This window comes from Equus caballus, chromosome 5, assembly GCF_041296265.1.
Source record: "Equus caballus isolate H_3958 breed thoroughbred chromosome 5, TB-T2T, whole genome shotgun sequence".
In the NCBI taxonomy this organism is placed as follows: domain Eukaryota; kingdom Metazoa; phylum Chordata; class Mammalia; order Perissodactyla; family Equidae; genus Equus; species Equus caballus.
Genome location: NC_091688.1, coordinates 59,543,311 through 59,566,006, shown reverse-complemented (window position 1 = coordinate 59,566,006; position 22,696 = coordinate 59,543,311).

Genomic DNA, 22,696 nt, shown 5'->3' with positions numbered 1-22,696 from the left:
CAAAAAGCCCAACTATAAAGGAAAAAAATAATAATAAATTGGTCTACATTAAATATAAGAACTTTTGTCCATCCAGCAACACCATAAGAAGAATAGTAAGATAAGACATAGATAGTTACAACACATATAAAGGGTTCATAACCCAATTATATAAAGATATCTTAAGAATCAGTAAGAAAACAAAATCAACCCACTGGAAAAAATGGGCAAAAATTCCTGAGCAGGCAATTTACCAATGAGGATATTTAATTAAAAAAAAATAGGGGCTGGCCCCGTAGCCAAGTGGTTAAGTTCTCATGCTGCGCTTCGGCGGCCCAGGGTTTCATCAGTTCGGATCCCGGGCGGGGACATGGCACCGCTCATCAGGCCACGCTTAGGCGGCATCCCACATAGCACAACCAGAAAGACCCACAGCTAAAAATATACAACAATGTACCGGGGGGCTTTGGGGAGAAAAAGGAAAAATAAAACCTTAAAAAAAAAAAAAAGGAAGACTTGCTTAATATTGTGGGTAATTAGTGAAATGCACATAAAAACCTAAATGAGCTACCACACCACATCCATTGGATACACTGCAAATGTCCACCAGCAGAAGCATGGTAAGTAAATTGTTGTTATGTTCAGATAACAGAATACTATCTTTCCAAGAAAATGCACAAAGATACAGGTAACATAATGGATGAACCTTGAAATACATTTTTAAATAAAAGGAGTAAGATACAAAAGAATAAATACAGTATGATTCTATTTATATAAAGTCCAAAATCAGGCTAAACTAGGAATGTATTCATAGATTGTACAACTATACATATAAAAAAGCATGTAATTATCATAAAAGTCAGGACAGTGGTTATCTGTATGGGGTAAGAGATTATGATCAGGAAAGAATGCTAGTAATGTTGCATTTCCTGACTTGAGTAGTGTTTAATGAGCATATGCTTTACAATGATTGGTTATTTTATAATTCATATTTTATGTATTTTTCTGTATTCCTGTTATATTTAATAACAAGAAGTTTAATTCCCTTTTTTGCCTTTTCTATATTTTTTGTTGTTATTGTAGTTCTGCTATTTTAAATGCCCTGTTTTATTTTTCTCAGGGTTATCTTTATAATTACATCTTTATATAATATCCTCTCCCCCTCCTTGTTTAAGCAATATTTATTACTTTCCAGCTATGCACAACATGAGCTTGTATCCTCTTCTCTTTCTCCTGTCTCACCCCCTTCTCTTCCTCTATTCAATTTCAATTAGTAACATTACCTGACTCAGGGCTTACCTTTGTGCCATTATATATATTTATCCTTTTCCTACTTGATTTGTCCCCCTTCAATGATACCCTTTGATTCTGATCTTTGACACGTGAGGCTTTTTAAACTTATTCTACTTCCAAATTCTCTCTCCCTTCTCCCATATTTTGGTAGCTCTAGTCTTTCTACATTGTTAGAGCATATAACATTCTGTCATATTCAGTCCCACATTTATTTTTCTTATCCCTACACTTATTTTTGTTTGTTTATTTGTTTTAGGTCTGAAATGATTCTTACTATCAGCTCTTCAGCTAAAGTTTGCCCATGTTCTCTCTGCTGGCTACAGTTCTCTAGTGGTTTCCTCAAGACGAGTTCATGTAATCAACATTCTCTGGATTCTTGCTGGCTTAAAACTATTTGTCTGTAACCTTTCTGTGTGAAGGACAGCTTGGCTGAATAAAAAACAATCTTCGGCTCAGTTTCTTTCCTTGAGTATGTTGTAGGTATTGCTCTTCTGTTTTCTGGTATTCAATTTTGCTGTTGGGAAGTCTATGCCAATTTGATTTTCTTTCCCTTTTAAATGACTCTATCTTTCTATCTGGTGCACTAAATAATTCTTCCTTGAAATCTGGGTGCATTTACTGTTTGCTTGAATTTATTTACTGATCGTTGATTCCAGTGCTTCTTCTTACGGCTGTTCCAGCAGTTGCTCCGATGGCCGCCGGCATGGCTGGAGCAAAGACAGAGGCCATGGACTTTCACACTGGCCTTTTCTTTAAGAGATATTATCACTCTCGTCCAAAATAATCCTGCCCCTATTAACTCTATTTTTCTAGACCTTTGCGAGGTAGCAACATAAAAAAAAAGAGGTATAATTGAAATGCAATAAATGCACATATTCAATGTGTACTATTGGAAGAGTTTTGACATATATGGTTTTGACATATATAGGAGCCCTAGGTTTGGCTCCAAAGTATGTGAATACACATGATTCCCCTCAACACCCTCATTTGACCACTAACTCTCTGAGAAGAAAAAGGAATTTCAACCTTCTGGCAAAGGAAAACTATAGAATACACTCAACAAGATGCTCAATATATCAGTTAAAATCCCCTAAATATAAGTCTTAGGTTTTGCCTAGATTTTCCTTAAAGTGTTTTGTTTTTTGGCACTTGTGTCTTTACTTATATTTTATCCCAAACACCTTTCTTTTGAAATATAATTTCTTTATTAAAAGTGTTTGGATAAATAATACATAATTATTATTAATACATATATTAATCATTTATTACTATGTAATTTTTATGTGGCCCGAATTTTGAAAGGCTCTTTAAGAATTTAGAAAATATATGGGGCCGGCTCCATGGCTGAGTGGTTCAAATTCTGAACACTCTGCTTTGGTGGCCTGTGTTCATGGGTTCAGATACAGGGCCCAGACCTACTCCACTTATCAGCCACACTATGGAGGCATCCCACATACAAAATAGAGGAAGACTGGCACAGATGTTAGCTCAGGGTGAATCTTCCTCACCAAAAAAAATAAAACAAACAAAAAATAAGAATTTAGAAAATACAACCTACCACAATCTAAAAGAATCATCCTAGTCCTTTAAAACTGTACATAGATCCCTATTTTTATAATGTTGTCTTGGTTCTGAAAGAACCACCTCATAAAAGCCACAGCATTTATTGATTACAGTACATTTAAGTTACAGTTTTATGTTCACATTACATATAGGTATTCCCCAATATATTCATTAGTAATTCCCAGACATTTTTGGCCCATCCTCAGAGGTTTTTCTCCTCTTATAAAACGAGTACTTTATACTTGAGAGAATCCTGGCAGACAGCAAGTGATCAAGGTTAACATCACCAGTAAGATATAGAGACATCATGTTGTGCCCCCTGACATGATGCACTGAGAAGAGCACGTCACCTTGTGGTATTCTTCTCAATGATGCAGAACCTCAATAATCATAAGAAAACATTAGACAATTGTGGGACGATTGTCCAAATTGCAGGACAGCCTATAAAATACCTGACCAGTATTCTTCAAAAGTGTCAAGGACTATATTGTAGTTACTCAATATTTTGTGTGTTCATTATTTTTTAACGGTTATAAAGTATTTCATAGTATGGATATTCTGTAATTTATTTGACCAGTTCTCCATTAACACACATTTAGGATATTGACAGCTTTTCACAATTACAAACAATACTTCTGTGAACACCATTGTACACATACCTTTCGGTTCTTGTACAAATAAATCTGTAGAGTTCATTCTTGGATCAAAGAATATAAGCATTTCAAAAAATCTTTTTACAGGTGTTATCAAATTGCCTTCTCAAAAGGCTGTAGTAATTTGTAGTACTTTTTTGTTCTAACCTTACCCTCAACATTGTGGAAGTTCCCTTTCTCCCCAAGTCCTCTGCAACACTGAGTATTATCAATTATTTTTGTATTCACCAATCTGACAGAATAAAAAGTGATGCATTGGAAGGAGGATTCTGGGAATATGGTGGAGTACAAAGTACGAGAAATCTGTCTCCCCACCAGGACAACAATTGTGCTGGCAAAATCTGTCTGGTGTAGCTCTTTTGGAATTCTGAGTCTATTGGAAGGCTTGCAACTTCCAGGGGAAGACTTAGTCATTAAATTGCAGTTAATTTTGGTCAACTTAAGCTCTCAGCTGGGCAGCAGCTACCCGTTTCCTACATCCCAGCCCCATAGCAGGCAGCTGCGCATGTGTTCCAGGAGCAGCTTGCATGCAGCTTTTGGGAGCTGGGGTGAACAATAAGGACCTTGTCCTCTAAATATAGGCGATCTGTGTTTTGGTTGATGATTGCTGCTTCTCATCATGGAGGTGCAGATCACAGAGGGCAGCCATTGTTGCACTTCCCCACCCCCACCCTTTGTTAAAAGCCTCTGCAGCTGTGGCCGAAGTGACTTCCAGGGGATTTAAAGGGCTGATGCCTTTTCTTTACTCTTTACTTTTCTATTTTTCCCCTTTTGGGAGCCAGACTAGAACATTCAAGGACTAGGACATTCCAAAGCAACCACATATATGAGAGAATTTATAAAGTCACTATGTATGCCTAGGGAAAGGTGTAGGGTCAGAAAAGACTCAAGAAGACCCTAAGTTTACACCTCAGGTTTATTCCCAGCACGGAGACAGTCTAAAAACAATCAAAGAGAAAAATGGAAATAAAAACAAAAAATAGCAAGGAGCAGAGTCTGATTTCTAGAGTTACTACATTATTAGATTCAAAAGTTCAGTTTTCAACAAAAAAAATTACAAGGCATACCAAGAAACAGGAAATTATGGCCCGTTGAAAGGAAAGAAATAAATTAACAAAGTGTCTCCAAGAAAGATAAGATGGCAGACGTACTAGATGAAGACTTTAAAACAATCATCTTAAAGATGCTCAAAGAAGTACAGGAAGATGTGAATAAAGTCAAGAAAACAGTATATGAACAAAATGGAAATATCAGTAAAGAAATAGAAAACATAAAATGAAACCAAAAGGGAATTCTGAAGCCCAAAATTATAATATACAAATTGAAAAGTTCACAAGAGGGATTCAATAGTGGATTTGACCAAGCAGAGGAAAGAATCACTGAATCTAAAGATAGAACAGTGATTATCATGTCTGAGTAACAGAAAGAAAAAAAAAAGAGAGAAGAAAACTGAACAGGGTCTAACGGACCTGTGGGACACCATCAAATGGACCAATATAAACATTGTGGGAATCCCAGAAGGAGATGAGAGAGAAAAGGGGGCAGAGATATTATTTGAAGAAATAATGGAACCTCCCAAAGTTTGAAAGACATAAATATAAACACCCAAGATGCTCAATGAACTCTAAGTATAATGAATTCAAAGAGACCAAGACCCATTATAAACAAACTGTCAACAGACAAAGACAAAGAAAGAATACTGAAAGCAGCAAGAGAGAAGTGACTTGTCACATACAAGGGATCCTGAATAAGATTTCTAGCAGATTCCTCATCAGAAACTTTGGAAGCCAAAGGCAATGGGCCAATATATTCAAAGTGCTGAAAGGAAAAAATTGTCAACCGAGAATCTTATATCTGAAAAAATTGTCCTTCAAAAATGAGGGAGAAATTAAAACATTGCCAGATTTTTAAACAGCTCAGGGAGTTTGTTATTGTTAGACCAGCCCTGTAAGAAATGCTAGAGTGAGTCCTGCAGGTTGAAATGAATGGATAGTAGACAGCAACTCAAAGCCTTAGAAAGAAATAAAGTTCTCAGTAAAAGTAAATTTTTGGGCCATTATAAAAGCTAGCAACATTGTTACTTTGTTTTGTAACTCCCCTTTTTGTTTTCTACGTGATTTAAAAGACTAATATATATATTTTAAAGCAATTATTTGTCTAAAGCTAGTACTAGTGTAACTTCGGTTTGTAACACCTAAGGTTTTAGGTAGTTGAATTTATTGCTATTTTCCTTTATGGTTTCTGGGTTTTTAGACATGCCTTTAACAAGGCATTCACTACTCCAAGAATTTAAAATAATTCACCCATACTTTCTTATAGTGCTTTTCGTGATTTTTTCTATACATTATAATTTTTTTTTTGTTTTTAATTTGTTTTCTTTTCTTCTTCTTCTCCCCAAAGCCCCCCAGTACATAGTTGTATATTCTAGCTATAGGTCCTTCTGGTTGTGCTATGTGTGACACTGCCTCAGCATGGCCTGATGAGCAATGCCATGTCTGCACCCAGGATTCGAACCAGTGAAACCCTGGGCCACCAAAGCAGAGTGTGTGAACTTAACACTCAGGCACAGGGCTGGCCTCTATAATTTTTAATTTATTTAGAACTTACGGTTATATAAGGAACAAAGAAAAGACTGAGGTGTATATATACATATATATTTTCAAAATGGCTTTATAGTTTTCCCAACACCAATTTTTTTATTCTATTTTTCTACTTTCAGTTTTTTCCTTTGATCTGATTTAGGTCTGTTTCTGCACTAGTGCCAATATGTATGAATTACTATAACTTTATAATAGGATTTATTATCTGGTTATTTAGTATGGCTAGCTACCTATTACTCATCTTTATTGCATGTTACCTGGCTCTTCTCAGACATTTATTCATCTAGATAAACTATAAAATCATTTCATGAAATTTTAACCAAATGAGCATACAAACAACAAAAACCAATTGGTATTTGGGTTTGGAGCTATGTTGAAATTATAGATTGATTTTGTGAAAAATTGGCATATGTATAATCTGTTTTAATCTTTCTAGCCAAAAACATTTAAAAATTTTATTCATTTCTTTTTAAAACATCTATTTCATTTTAATAAACACTTCCTTTATTTATTTTAAAGATTTTATTTTTCCTTTTTTCTCCCCAAAGCCTGCAGTACATAGTTGTGTATTTTTAGTTGTTGGTCCTTCTAGTTGTGGCATGTGGGATGCCGTCTCAGTATGGCTTGATGAGCGGTGCCATGTCCGTGCCCAGGATCTGAACTGGCGAAACCCTCGTCCACCAAAGTGGAGTGTGTGAACTTAACCACTCAGCCACAGGGCCCGCCCCATAATAAACAATTCTTGAATGCCCAATATGTATTAGGTGCTGCACTAGGCATCGGGAACAGAAAAATTAAGACATGGCCTCTAGGAACTCATAACCTGACTGGGAATACTGACAAGTAAACAAGTAGCTCTAATGTAGTGTGTGACAAGTAAATATAAAAGCAGGTCTACCACTGAGAGAACAGAGATGAAGGATGTAACTGCCTCATGGAGAAGGGTGCAGGGAAGGCTGCAAGGAGGCTCTGACCCTTACCTGTTCCTTGAAGGATGAACATAAATTCATCAGCAAAGGGGAATGCATATGAAAAAGGGGAGGAAAAAGCATATGAAAAGGGACAAAATAATGAAAGGATATGTCATGGTGGGTTTGGAGAATTATGAAAATTTCACTATGGCTTGAGATTGGGTTCAGATAAAGAATTGGCAGATGAGACTTAAAAGATAACTCATCTTAGATTTAGAAATAATAGCAGAACTAATATGCGCCAGGCACTGTTCTGTGTACTTTGTGTGTTCATATGCTATGTGTATTAATTCACCCATTCCTTACAACAACCCTATCAGATAGGTATGATTATTGTGCATATTTCTCACATAGGAAACAGATACAAAGAATAAATAGACTTGCCTGAAGTTACATAGCTATAAGTGACAAAATTTACTCCTGGAAGTTTGAGTTAACCACTAGGCTCACTATCTGCCTCTCTCTCAAAAGCTTTGTATGCCATGGTAAGAAGTTTAGCTTTTAATTGTAAGTAACAAAGGGCCAATGAAGATTTATTTTTAAAGAAAGGAATGACTTATTAGGTTAATTTTGGGAGGAAGATTACTTTGGTAGTAGCTTTGAGGGTGAAGTAGTAGGAAAAGAATGGTTACAAGAAGTGCAGGAAAGAGGCAGTTCCTATCATTCAGAGACGAGAAGGACCTGAATTCGTGGCAAGTGGCAGTGTATGCAGGAGATCAGGTAATGGGACATTTCCAAAGTAAATGAACAGGATTTGGTCGCCACGGGATATAAGGATAGGGAGGTATCAAGGACAAGTTGAGTATGAGCATCTTGCAGAACATCCAGCTGGAATCCTCTAGGCCTGCTCGGTAGAGTCACATCTAAAGACACAGATTAGTGTTACCCAGTTTATTGGTGGTAACTGTAGCCTATGGGAATGGATGGCCCAACAGAGCCCTAGGGAACTCCAGCATGTAAGCAATGGGCAGAAGAAGAGAAGTAGCCTGAAAACACACAGATAAAGACCAATAAAACAGGTAGGAAGATAACTAACCAAAAAAATAGAAAACAAAAAGAACCATATAAGAGGTACAAACAAAGTAATGTGGGAGTTCAGAGGAGGATTACAACTTAATCTCTCTGAGCCCCTGTTAAGTCATCTGTAAAATTAGCTTGGACTAAGTGGTCTCCAAATCTCTGAGTCTGTTCAATGTCTAGCACATGCCCACTAACATGGTAGGACGATACGGGAAGACACAAGGCAAAACCCCTGCTCTGGAGGAGCTTTCAATCTACTGGGAAGCCTAACTTATACATGTGTGTGCGTGCACATACACACACACACACTAAAAAACACTGGAGAAGGAGATCATTTATAATTAAGGGGTGAATTTTGTAGCATAGCTTGTGGGCTGCAAATCCACAGAAGGAAGAAAATATGACAATATGTATGTAGAAGCTTAATGGAGGAAGAGAGTAGAGATGGGCTGGATTTAGACAGAGAAGGGGAAAAGCATGGGCAGAAGTAAAGATGTGAGTCCACTTACTTGACGAACCTTGAAGATCTCAGGCGGGAATTCATGGGAAGTAGGGTTTTAGATAGGTAGGGTGAGGCATTATGGAGGTTCTTATAAACTGGAGAATGGAGTTTAGAATTGGTGTCAAGGCAGGAGAGAGCTCCTGTAGATTCTTGGGCAGGGCTGTAATATATTTAAGGTACAGGAAGTAGGTAATTTGATTACAACTATTTTTACTGCACAAAATGTCTACCGCTATTACATTTTTCCCATTGCCAATATCACACTGTAGTGGATTCTGTGGTGTGCTTCACCCTCCTGTAGGTCTGAAGCACTCCAGCTTTTGGAAGAGTTGACAGCTGGCAATTCTCAACTGTTTCTCTCTGGAACTTGCCCTTGGCTGAAGAGAGCCACCTTGTCTGATGTCATGCCAACTCACCAGGAGCAGCCCATACACAATAAGTGGTTAACAGGGTTTACAAAGGCCCAGGCAACCCACCCCAGTTCAGAAAAACTTGAAAGTGTCATCTCAGCTTCAGAACTCCCAGTAGGGATGGGCAAAGGCCTTTGTTGCAACTGTATCACAGTTCAACTTCTCCTGCCCCATCCTTCTGCCTTCTCTTCCCCACAGGTATTGATTCCAAGAACACTCCCTGATAAACTGCCTGTATGCTAATTTCCATCTCAGGGTTTTTTTCCTGGGAAACCAAACTGCAACAAACATGGTAATTATATTTTCACTCAACTTTTCAGTTATGCTACTTAATTTAACTGTAGAAAAATTTTGTGAAGCAAGATTTTGGTTTCAGCAGTTTTCCTCAACAATTTTGACATTTGTAGTTTAGAATACCAAAATTTATCTGTTATAAAACCTGCAATATCTAAGATCACATACCCCTTTTGGCAACATGCATCAGTTCAGTTTGTGCAGAGAGCAGAGCCACAGCTAAGCATAAATAATGAATACCAATAAAAGGAAATAGTGGTTCGTGGTAACTATGTCTTAGCAGGATATCCCCTTGGCTAATGGAGCACACTGCTGGGTGCCTTGTATAGTAACACACTTGGAGGTCACAGGTGCTCTGCAGAGGTGGTCTATAGCTGGACATTTGAGAGTGCTGCTTCAGGTCACAAGGAAATTGTGACCTCATTTGATTTTATTTTCTTTTGCAGTTGTCCAAAATATCTTACTTTTATATAGTTTGCACTTAGCGTGGCTTTATTTTCTTTTTAATCACCAATCATTATACAGCCAGATGGCTCTCAGCTAAACACATTACTCTCCTTCAGTGTAAAAGCACCATGAACAAAGTTCAGAAATTTAATACTTGGAATAAAAATGGGCAACAACACATTGTCATTCTAAAATTGGTGGTAGGGCTGGCCCTGTGGCCGAGTGGTTAAGTTCGCGTGCTTCGCTTTAGCAGCCGAGGGTTTCGCCGCGGATCCTGGGCATGGACATGGCACCATTCATCAAGCCATGCTGAGGCGGCATCCCACATGCCAAAACTAGAAGGACCCACAAGTGAAAAAATACACAACTATGTACCAGAGGGCTTTGGGGAGAAAAAGGAAAAATAAAATCTTAAAATAAAATAAAAATAAAATTGGTGGTAAAGTGTTGTTGTGGTGGTAAAGCATTGTCAAAATGATTGCCTCTAAGTGTCCACAGTATCAAAACGCTGCACAAAATATCTTACTAAAATGATGATTGGTCTGGCAGCTTCTGCGGGAAGGAAGTGGTGTGGAAAAGGGGTTGGAGAGATTGGTTATCTATATAGCTGATGGCACACGTCACTTTTTTGTCCTCATGATGCCTTGTTTTTCAAAATCTCCTTTCCTCAACAAGATTAATAGATGTAATTTAGAAACAAGTAACATTCAGTGCTCACTGAAATTATCAAGTTTTTAACACTGAAGTGGATGGGCTTACAAAGCACTCTTTATAATACATACAAATTCTGCAAAGGGAAACATGCATTGAAAATGCTGGGTCTGCAACTGACATATTGCCAAAGAATAAATTATATCCTGTGCTATAATTATGTATTCAGCAATAATGAATACTAAGAGAAAATAGCAAAGTAGTAATTACACCAATTACAATTGATTAGTTGGTATTAACATAAAAAGATGCACTCATTTTATTATACTCTTATACCACAAGAAGGTTCTGATGTATTAAGATACCTGCTACCTTTTTATTTTATTTTATTATTTTTTTTCCCAAGGAAGTTTTGCCCTGAGCTAACATCCGCTGCCAATCTTCCTCTCTTTTTGTACGTGAGGTGCCACCACAGCATGGCCACTGAGAGACGAGTGGTATAGATCTGTGCCTGGAAACCGAACCCAGGCCGCCAAAGTGGAGAGCGCTGAACTTAACCACTAGGCCACCAGAGCTGGCCCTGGTTCCTTTTTAAAATCCCTTTTTATAATTGATTAAATTCAGTGAATTTGGAAGTAAACTGGGAATTTGCATTATTACCCATGATAAAATTTTGTTTAGTTACGCTACAAGCTTTGCTGTTTTATGCTACTATGGTTTCTAATTTTCTGTTTTTCCTGTGCTATTGGAATACTATCAGTGCATTCTTTTAGAGAATAAAATAATGCAAAGAAACTGCAATAACTGGAGTACATCAATATTCACTATTGTTTACTTTTTTGGTTAGAAATTGAGATTAAAGGCGGCAAAGTAATTGCTGTTCTATAGAAAGCAGAACTCTATTTCTTTGCAGATTTCCAAAGTGTGAATTTCACAGTTTAGAAGGACAAGTTGATAATCTTATACTCTTCTGGTGAGTTCGGCACCCTTTATATTTCTAACAATAAAAGTGACGTCTACATGAGATTGAACTTAACCTCTGAAAAAAGCAGAAGGACCCTTCGATATGTGAAACATCAAAATAAATTAATTATCTCCGTTCTCTCAAGTCATGGAATGGAGCACGGACAGGTATTATGAATTGCTGCATGAGTAATTTATTTAACTTTTTAATGACCTTGTGCCCTCTATGGTCAAACAAGAATACTACAAGAAATAAGCAGTTCCTCTCAAAAGTAGGAAAGCATAACAGAATGTGGATTGAAGGGAAGATCTTCAACTTAGCGAAAAGTACAAGACATAAAATAAGGTGAGGGACATTTAAGTATGGCTAAGTAGATGTTCTTTGGACCAACTTAGTTAACGGTTAAAATTTAATATAAGCAAAAGCATAACACATATAGTTATTAACAGAATTCAATTTAAGAAAGTTATTTTCTAGGTCAGCCCTGGTGGCCCAGTGGTTAATTCAGCACGCTGTGCTTTGGAGGCCCAGGTTTGGTTCCTGGGTGTGGACCTATACTGCTCTGTTAGCAGTTATGCTGTGCTGGTGGCCCACATACTAAAAAATAGAGGAAGATTGGCATGGATGTTAGCTCAGGGCAAATCTTCTTCACTAAAAAAAAAACAAAAAACCAAAAAACTATTTTCTAAGCTGTACACACATCTTTGAAAGAATTTGATTGTATAGTATCGAGGAAGAAGGGAACATGGACTTTTTTACTCTCCTGAATTATGGAACCTTAAACTTCATATACAAATTACTTGACCAAAAATTTTTATGATCTAGAGAGAGAAAATTTATATTGGAGTATTAAAACCCTTCTTTCTCCTGTTGTATTTAAAGCATTTATTTTCATTTATTGAAATATAATGGGACATTTGGGGTACCTTCTATTTCATTTCTAAGTTCTGCAGAATGAGATTATGTATTCACATGAACAAAATTTGCTTATAAAAAATGTTGACACCGCTTTTAAAAGCATTTCTATCTGTAGCAAATTGTATATAAATTAATTTTACTACTGTACTGCTTTCTAATCTCTTCAATAAACATTCTCTTGTAATTAATTTTTTTATGATGGTACAAAATCAGCTTTGGGAAAACCAAAATTTAGCTGAAGGTAACTAAAAATATTGCAGTTGATATTAATGTTTCTACTCTACAGTGAAATCTCATTTTAAGAATGAATTGCTATGCTGTATCCAAATCTTATTAAAATGGAAATTTACTGCTACTGCACATGGACAGACTATTTAATCATCTAAATAAAATAAATACTAAGCATATTGTTCACATTGTTATCAGCACAGTACCCTCCTTTTTCCTTGTGTATATGCCACCCTTTCTTCTAATGTTGCCTTGACAGTAATTTATGGTGTGGTGTTAGATAAGTCATCACTATCCAGGTGTAAGATTCCTGGTTGGTAAAATGTGAAAATTAAGGGTATGAGTTGCAAGTTGCAAACATCACTTCAATTCTTATCTCACTGAACACAACGTAGTCACATGGTACAAGCACATGATTGGATAGGAAACTGGGAAATTGGTTTTTAGCTGAGCAGCCATCTTCCAGATAAAATTTCTATTATTATAGGTGGAGATAACATATTAGAGGGACAAGTAGTAGTTCCTGCTACAATAAGTCACTAGGACAGTAGCTCTGAGTTTACCCATTTCCCTCTCAAAAGACGTAAGAATCCAACCAAGTGAGATAGATATTATAGGGGTAATTTTGAATCTGTATAATATATTTTAAAAAGGCAGTTATTAAAAACTTCAGATCTTCACCTACTGTTAATAACAAATTACTTATCCCTTATCTCTCAACAAATCACTATAGCAAGGTTAGGAGCTGTTGACTTTTATGGCTATTTCCCAGCCTGAACCATACAATAGACCAGTAACCACATCCCAATTCTCCACTACAAAAATTATACCATAACAAATATAACACGTCTACCACATTTTTCTCTATAAAGAAAAATATCATGGGGAATAGGTAGGTGAACCGCTTATCATATTGGGCCAGCTAAGTTAAAGGGGTTTTCTGTTAACATAGAGAAAATTCAAAGCATAATAAGTATTTTTATCTGGCTAACTTCTTTCTCTCCTGCTGATGGAAGCACCATCCCCATCTTACTTTGGGGAATTATTACTCCAATCCATTCAACTGCCAAGTACAGCACTCCACCACTAAGACCACAGGTACGTGACACGGACCTGGCCAATTACAGTACCCCAAATCTCCGGGCATACCTCTAAGTCCAAGGGCTGAACACCGAATCTAGACCAGGTCAGTCGGAACCCCCCTCCGGAATTATGTATACTGATATATTTTCTTTTCTCTGAGATAGCTCAAGTGGGATGATGTAAGCTGGGAGCTTCCCTGGCTTTGGCTCACAAGGTACGGAGGAAGCCTATCTGTAGGAGGAGAGAATAAGGCCAGAAAAGGAGAGACAGAAAAAGAGAGATGAAAAGCAATTAAGAAGACATAGAATCCCTGGATTTAGTTGACCCTGCAGCCAGCCTCACCACCGGCCTTACTAGTGAAACGAACCAGTAATACCCTTTGTTGCTTGAGATCGTTTCAGTTAGCTTTCTGTCACCTGCAGATAGAGTTTCAATATGCAGAAATACCTTCCAAGGATGGAGGAAGCCAAGAGGATCTAATGTACTAAATGCTAGTCCTTAGGGTAGAAAGCAGGGTAAAATACAAATATAAACATCCATTCATAAATAAGTTTACAAAGTGTCTCACTAGTCCATCTTATTCATTTTTGATTTCATGGTATCCAACAAATTTGTATTGAAATAAAATGAAATGTGGGAGGGGCCCACAGCTAAAAAGGCACAATTGGGGCCGACCTGGTGGTGCAGCAGTTAAGTTTGCACGTTCTGCTTCAGTGGCCCAGGGTTCACTGGTTCGCATCCTGGGTGTGGACATGGCACCGCTGGACAAGCCATGCTGTGGTAGGCAATCCATATATAAAACAGAAGAAGATGGGAACGGATGTTAGCTCAGGGCCAGTCTTCCTTAGCAAAAAGAGAAGGATTGGTGGCAGATGTTGGTTCAGGGCTAATCTTCCTCCAAAAAAAAAAAAAAAAATACACAACTGTGTACTGGGGGGCTTTGGAGAGAAAAAGGAAAAATAAAATCTTAAAAAAAAAAAAGAAAAATGAAATGTGTGGTTTCTATCTGTGACTATGTGCTTTTCTGGCATTAAACAAAAATAGTACCTTCTGGGGCCAGCCCGGTGGCACAGCAGTTAAGTGTGCACGTTCTGCTTAGGCGGCCCAGGGTTCACTGGTTGGGATTCCGGATGTGGACATGGCACCGCTTGGCAAGCCATGCTGTGGTAGGCATCCCACACGGAAAAAAGTAGAGGAAGATGGGCATGGATGTTAGCTCGGGGCTGATCTTCCTCAAAAACAAAAACAAAACAAAACAAAATAGTACCTTCTGTATACAGACTGGCTATCTTTGAGTGGTGGGCTTATGGATAATTTTCATTTTCTTCTTTTTTGCTTGCATTTCCTGAATTGCCTATAACAAATATGTTTTTTTTTTTTTACCATTTTAATCACACAGTTATTATTATTTACTGACTATTGTCTTAGTTTCCTATTGGTGCTATAGCAAATTACCACAAACTTAGGGGCTTAAAGCAAAACAAATTTCTTATTTTACAGTTCTGGAGGTCAGTAGTCTAAAATGGATCTACAAGGCTGAGTTTCTTCAGGAGAAGAAAGTTCTAGGGGTGATTCGTCTCCTTGCATTTTCTAGTTTCGAGAAGCTACCTGCATTACTTGGCTCATGGTCCCCTTCATTCATCTTCAAAGCCAGGAGTTTCACATCGTCTTTCCTCTCTGATGTCCTACTTCCCTCCTATTGGGACCCTTGTGATTACATTGGGCCACCCAGATAATGCAGGATAGTCTCCCCATCTCTAGAACCTGAGGTTAATCACATCTGCAAAGTTCCTTTTGCTGAGGAAAGTAACACATTTACAGGCTTCATGGATTAGGGCCTGTACATCTTTGGGGGCCATTATTCAGCCTGCCACAACTATCTACATGCAAATGCAGGTGAAAGGTAATTAATACAAAAACGGAAAAGCAAGCACAATCTAGTGTAAAGAGAAGGGGTCTTAGTCTGTTTGAGTTGCTGTAACAAAAATACCACAGACTGGGTGGATTAAACAATACACATTGATTTCTCACAGTTCTGGAGGCTGGGAATCCAAGACGAAGGCATCAACCAATTCGGAGGCCAGAGAGAGCCCGTTTCCTGGCTCATTGACAGCAGACTTCTCACTGTGTCCTCATTTGGAGGAAGCTGTCTGAGATTTTTTTTTTTTTTTAAGATTTTATTTTTCCTTTTTTTTCCCCAAAGCCCCTGGTACATAGTTGTGTATCTTTAGTTGTGGGTCCTTCCAGTTGTGGCATGTGGGATGCCACCCCACCATGGCCTGACAAGCAGTGCCATGTCCACACCCAGGATTCAAACCAGCAAAACCCTGGGCCGCTGAAGCGGAGCACACGAAGTTAATCACTGGGCTGCGGAGCCAGTGCCTGGGATTTCTTTTTTAAGGGCACTAATCCCATTCCTGAGGACTCCACCCTCACGACCTAATCACCTCCCAAAGCTCCCACCACCAAATACAGTCACGTGTTACTTAACAAGGAGATACCTTCTGAGAAATGTGTCGTTAGGTGATTTCATCGTTGTGCCAATGTCATAGAGTGCACTTACACAAATCTAGATGGTGTAGCCTACTACACACCTAGGCTTTATGGTGTAGCCTACTGCTCCTTGGCTACAAACCTGTACAGCATGTTATTGTACTGAAAACTGTAGGCAATTGTAACACAATGATAAGTATTTGTGTATCTAAACATGCCTAAATGTAGAAAAGATACAGTAAAAATATGGTATAAAAGACAAAAAATGGTACACCTGTATGGGGCAGTTAATCACAAATGGAGCTTGCAGGACTGGAAGTTGCTCGTGGTGAGTCAGTGAGTGAGTGGTGAGTGAATGTGAAGGCCAAGGACAACACTGTACAGTAATGTGGACTTTATTAACACGCTACACTTAGGATACATTAAATATAAAAACATATTTTTCTGGGGCTGGCCCGGTGGCATAGTGGTTAAGTTTGCATGCTCTGCTTCGGCAGCCTGGGGTTCACAGGTTCAGATCCCAGGCGTGGACCTACACACCACTTACCAAGCCATGCTGTGGCAGTGAACCACATACAAAAGAGAGGAAGATTGGCACAATGTTAGCTCAGGGCCAATCTTCCTCATCAAAAATATATATATATATATTTTTCTTTCTTCTATAATAAATTAGCTTACCGTGACCTTTCTTTTTTTTTTAAGATTGGCACCTGAGCTAACAGGTTTTTTTAACTCATCTTTTTTCTTGCTTTTCTCCCCAAATCCCCCCAGTACATAGTTGTATATTTTAGTTGTGAGTCCTTCGAGTTGTGGCATGTGGGACACCGCCTCAGTGTGGTCTGGCTAGCGGCGCCATGTCCATGCCCAGGATCCGAACCAGCAAAACCCTGGGCTGCCAAAGAGGAGTGGGCCAACTTAACCACTTGGCCACAGGGCTGGCTCCTACTGTGATTTTTTTGCCTTATAAACGTTTTAATGTTTTTTACTCTTTTGTAATAATACTTAGCTTAAAAGAAACACCTTTTATGACTCTATAAAAATATTTTCTTTCTTTATATCCTTATTCTATAAACTTTTTTCTATTTTTAATTTTTAATTTTTTTTTTTTTTTTACTTTTTAAACTTTTTTGTTAAAACCTATGACACAAACTCACACACCAGCTTAGGCCTACACAGGGTCAGGATCATCAACATCATTATCTTCCACCTCCACATCTTGTCCCACGAGAAGACCTTCGGGGCAATAACATGCATAGAGCTGTCATCTCCTATGATAACAACGCCTTCTTCTGGAATACCTCCTGAAGGACCTGCCTGAGGATCTTCTTGAGTAAGTGTCACTGTTTTCAGAAGTAAGTCTATGGTGCTTTGCTTGGTTTGTTTCTTTTCTTCTTTATAGATTTGCTTGTAAGCAGGTAATGCACCATGAACATTCCTCTCTATTAATGAAAACCTTTTGGTATTGGGGTTCATGCTTCCAAACTTTTTAAGGAGCTTGTTGAGGTTTGTGAAAGCTTCTGCTAAGCCCTTCACTGGAAATTTTCTCGGGGGTTCTTTTTCTTCTCCTGCAGTTCCCTTTTCTCTTTCTTCTTCTCAGCTCTGCTTTCCTGTTCCAATCTCAACAACTCCTCATTAGTCAGTTCCTCAGGAACCACCTCTAGGAGCTCCTCAATGTCATCCTCATTCACACAAATCCTTCGTAGTCATGGGCAAACCTCTTGAGTATCTTCTTCCAGATGCCATTCATACACTCCTTGGTGACATCAGCTCAAGCCCAAGCAAAGTTCTCGATGCAGTCATAGACATTGTCATCCTTCCAGAATTGCATCAGTGTCTTCTTCAGTTGCATCAATAGCCTGGGCAAAGGTCCCCCTCAGGTTGCAGGCCTTAAAAGCTGCTCTAACACCTTGGTCCATTGGCTGGATCAAAGAGGTGGTGTTTGGAGGGAGAAACACTGCTTTGATATTGAGAAGAGGATCGCTAATAAAAAAAGAGGATGTCTGAGAGCATTGTCAACAATAAGCAAAATCTTGAAAGGTATGTTATTCTCCAAAAAGTACTTCTCTGATTTGGTGGCACAGCAATTCAGGAGGGCATCTTGGAAGAGGAGCTGGGTCAGTCATGACTTCTTATTGTTCCTGTAGTCCACTGGAATTGTGTGCTTACCTGAAGGCCCTGGGGTTCTCACTGTGCCAGATCACAAAGGGTTTCAATTTGTAGCCTGCAACATTGCTCGCAAGCAAGACTGTTACCCTATCCATAAAAGTCTTGAAACCTGGCATTGACTTGGTCTTCCTTTCCAAGCATCTGTTTCTAGAATAGGGAGGTTTCATCATATTGAATATTTGCTCTGGCAAGTAACTTTCCTCCACAATCAGCTTATCTAGAGTTTCCAGAAATTCTTCAGCTGCCTTCACATCAGCACTCACAGACTCACCACACCTTTGCACATTATGTAAAGAATAATGATTCTTGAATCATTTAAACCATTCAGAGATAGTAGCAAATTTGACACCATACCTGGGTCCAGCCTTTTCTTTCCACATTACAGAGAAATTTTTGCTTTGGCCATGATCATCTTGGTGCTGAGAGGGATATGCTTGTGTGTCTGGTCTTCAATCCAGGTCATTAAAAGTTTCTCCATACCTGATACAGGTCCTTCTCGAATTTTTGTTAGTCTTGTTGCCTTCAATGAAGCAGATTCTTTAACAGCTTCTGTCACTTTGTTCTTGTTTTTCAAGATCATAGCTATGATGGAATGGGACATGCCTGACTGGTGAGCAATAACTATCACTAATTTTCCACCTTCATTGTCCCTTATCACTTTTCATTTTGTTTCCATGTCAATCTCTCAACATGGCCTCTTACTGGCAACATTAGCAGTAAATTTTGTATGGTTAGGGGCCATGATGAACAAAACAACATGAGATTAAATCAAGCACAACAGAAAATGACGCAATCAAGAAATGTGGTAAACATGAGAGGTATGAGGCTGCTGCTGGTGTAACACAGCATACTGTTTTACACTAAGCTTCTTTTTATAAGTAGAAAGACAACACTCTAAAATAATGATAAAAAGTATAGTATAGTAAATATGTAAACCAGTAACATAGTCATTTATTGTAATTATCAAGTATTATGTACTATATATAACTGTATGTGCTATACTTCATTTACAACATTGTGAAATTTCAGTTCTACGTTGTTATTTGTCAGTCACCATATAAATGTGCCCCTTCACCCCTCCCCCCACCTCCTTCCCCTCTGGTAATCACTAATCTGTTCTCTTTGTCCATGTGTTTGTTTATCTTCCACATATGAGTGAAATCATACGGTGTTTGTCTTTCTCTGTCTGGCTTATTTCACTTAACACAATACCCTCAGAGTCCATCCATGTTGTTGTGAATGGGACAATTTTGTCTTTTTTTATGGCTGAGTAGTATTGCATTGTATACACATACCACGTCTTCTTTATCCAATCATCAGTTGATGGGCACTTGGGTTTCTCCCATGTCTTGGCTACTGTGAATAATGCTGCAATGAACACAGGGTTGCATGAGTCTCTTTGAATTGTTGATTTCAAGTTCTTTGGATAAATACCCAGTAATGGGATAGCTGGGTCATATGGTATGTGGTATTTCTATTTTTAATTTTTTGAGAAATCTCCATACTGTTTTCCACAGTGGCTGCTGTATGTGCTATACTTTTATATGACTGGCAGCGCAGTAGGCTTTTTTACACCAGCATCACCACAAACATGTGAGCTATGTGCTGTACTATGACGTTATGATGGCTACAGTGTCACTTGGTGATAGGAATTTTTCAGCTCTATTATAATCTTATCAGACCACCGTCATATATGTGGCCCGTTGTTGACCAAAATGTTGTTATGCGGTGCAAGACACTACTTTCACATTGGGGATTAGATTTCAACGTATGAAGTTGGAGGTGGACACAAATATTCAGTCTATAGCAGAAGGCAATATTTCAATGGTTGGATGAAGAATGAAGACCCCCAGGAGAAAATAAGCTGAATAATCCCTGGGTCATGGTCTGGGCTCAGCTTTCCTGACAGCTGTTAGAGCCTATTTGGGAAAGTTAGGAAACAAGGCTATACGCGAATCTTGGGAAACAAAGCATCATCAGGGGTTCTGGCAAGGCTGGAATGAAGGCTAGGAACTGCACATTTGGCAGGAATATGTTCAGGAGACGGATTCCTACGAATTTTCTACTGCCCAACTCTCCAGGAGTAGAATGCTTCCAGCTGGTCAAGGAGGGGAGAACAGGAACCTCATCAGGACATAGAGCAAGCCAAGGGTAGGTCAGAAACGTGGGCCAGGCTCACCTGGGCATTCTGCTCCTCAGGATAAAAAGATGATACACTAGTAGCGGGCATCTTTGTGATGAGAGCTCTCAAAATGTTTGTCTCCTGTGTTACACTGTTTCAGTCTGAACTGGTTGCCCTCTGTTGCATGTACAGATATAATCCTTGGATCCCCTTTCACCAAACTCTTTGTAAGAGTCCCTTTACCTTTTCCCTATGTTGGATCAGAAGAGCACATCCACCAGTAGCTCATTAAGACACTCAGCTAGTAAATGTTTTTGAGATCTCTTTTGACTAAAAATGTCTTTATTCTATCCTCACACTTAATTGATAATTTGACTATGTATAAAGTCCTAGGTTGAAGAATTTTCATAGGAATTCCAAAGGCACCGCTCCACTATCTTCTTTCTAGCTTCCAGAGTTGAGGCTGAGAAACCTGAAGATCCTTTGATTCTTGATTTTTCGTGCGTCTGTGAGGAAGATTGGCCCTGAGCTATCATCTGTTGCCAATCTTCCTCTTTTTGCTCAAGGAAGATTAGCCCTGAGCTAACACCTGTACCAATCTTTCCTCTCTTTTATATGTGGGTCGCTACCACAGCATGGCTTGATGAGTTGTGTAGGTCCATGCCCAGGATCCAAACCTGTGAACCCAGGTCACTGAAGTAGAGCATGCTGAACTTAACCACTACACCACTGTGCCAGCCCCATGATTTTTGATTTTTTTTATAAGTAACAGATCTCCCCTCTCCCAGATGTTGCAGAATCTTCTTTTTGTTTTTAGTGTTCTGAAATTTCACAAGTAATATTCTTTGGAGTTGGTCTATTTTCATTCATTGTGCTAGGACCTTAGAATCTGGAAACTCATGTCCTTCACCTTCAGTTCTGGAAAATTCTGAATTATTCTGTTGACAATTTCCTCCCTTCTGTTTTCTCTGTTCTTTCTTTGTTTTTGTTTTGTGTGTGTGTGTGTGTGTGTGTGTGTGTGTGTGTGTTTTATCTCAGATTACTTAAATATAGACTTTTTGGACTAGTTCTTCTATTTTTTTCCCCTATTTTCCATTTTTGCCTTTTTGGCTCCACTTTCTGGAAGAGTTTGTCAACTTTTTAATTTCTGATGCTTCCACTGAATTTTAATTTCTGCTACCATGCTTTTTAATTTATGAGAGCTATTTTGTTCTCTGAATGTTCCTTAATAAAATAGCATCTTGTTTTTTATTTTATGGCTGCAATATTTTCTTACTTCTCTGAGGATATATTTCTTAAAAACAAGAAAGGCTTTCTTCTTCTTGCCCCATCTGTTACTTTCTCCACAGGGTTTCACTGTTTTGTTCCATGTCTTTTATGACAAAGACATCTCTCAGCTATTTATCTGGTAATCCTCAACTGTCTGTCCATATTTAAGAGTAGAGAGCTAAAATACAGATTAGAAGCTCTATGTGTTGGAGGTGGGGAGGTGTTGTTGAGCCTTATTGCCAAGTGACCTGGCTAGGTCATTTGCTGGGAAACCTTCAATTTCAACAACTTTAGGTCTTTTCTCTTGGGCTAGACAGATTCTCCAAAGGACTCTTCCAACTTCCTGCTGAGACAGCGCAGGGCGCCGGGGATGGAGGGATGGATTGCAGCCTTGGTATGCATCCATTCACATAATCCCTCTTTTCAATACTGACTGTGGTTCTCAACTTTGTTGTAGTTTATCTACACTAGTTTCCCAGGGCTGCCACAACAAAGCACCACAAACTGAGTGGCTTAAAACAACTGGAGTTTATTGTCTCAGTTCTGGAGGCCAGAAGTCTGACGTCAAAGTGTCAGCAAGGCCATGCTCTTTCTGAAGTCTCTAGGAAGAATCTGTTCTATGCCTTTCTACCAACTTCTGGTGGTTGCCAGCAATCCTTGGAGTTCCTTGGCTTGTAGACTCATCACTCCAATCTCTGTCTTCATGTGGTGCTCTTCCCTCAGTGTGTGTTTTCACAGTGTCATCCTTGTGTGTATGTGTGTCTGCGTCTCTTCCCCCTTCCTATAAGGACTCCAGTCAGAATGCATTTAGGGCCCACCCTCTATGTAGATGCCTACTTTGCTCTGTCCCACCTAATGACTTTTGGACTGAATCATTGGTAAGAGAGTGGGAGGGATATTAAAACATGTCCAAGTTAAAAAAAAATAAAAACATGTTCACAAATTCTTCAACATTATTTCAGTCTGAGGTGGAATCTAATTTCTTTCCCCTTGAATATGGGCCGGCCTCACTGACTTGCTTCTAACAAATACAGTGGGGCAGAAGTAACACTGTGACCTCAGAGGCCAAG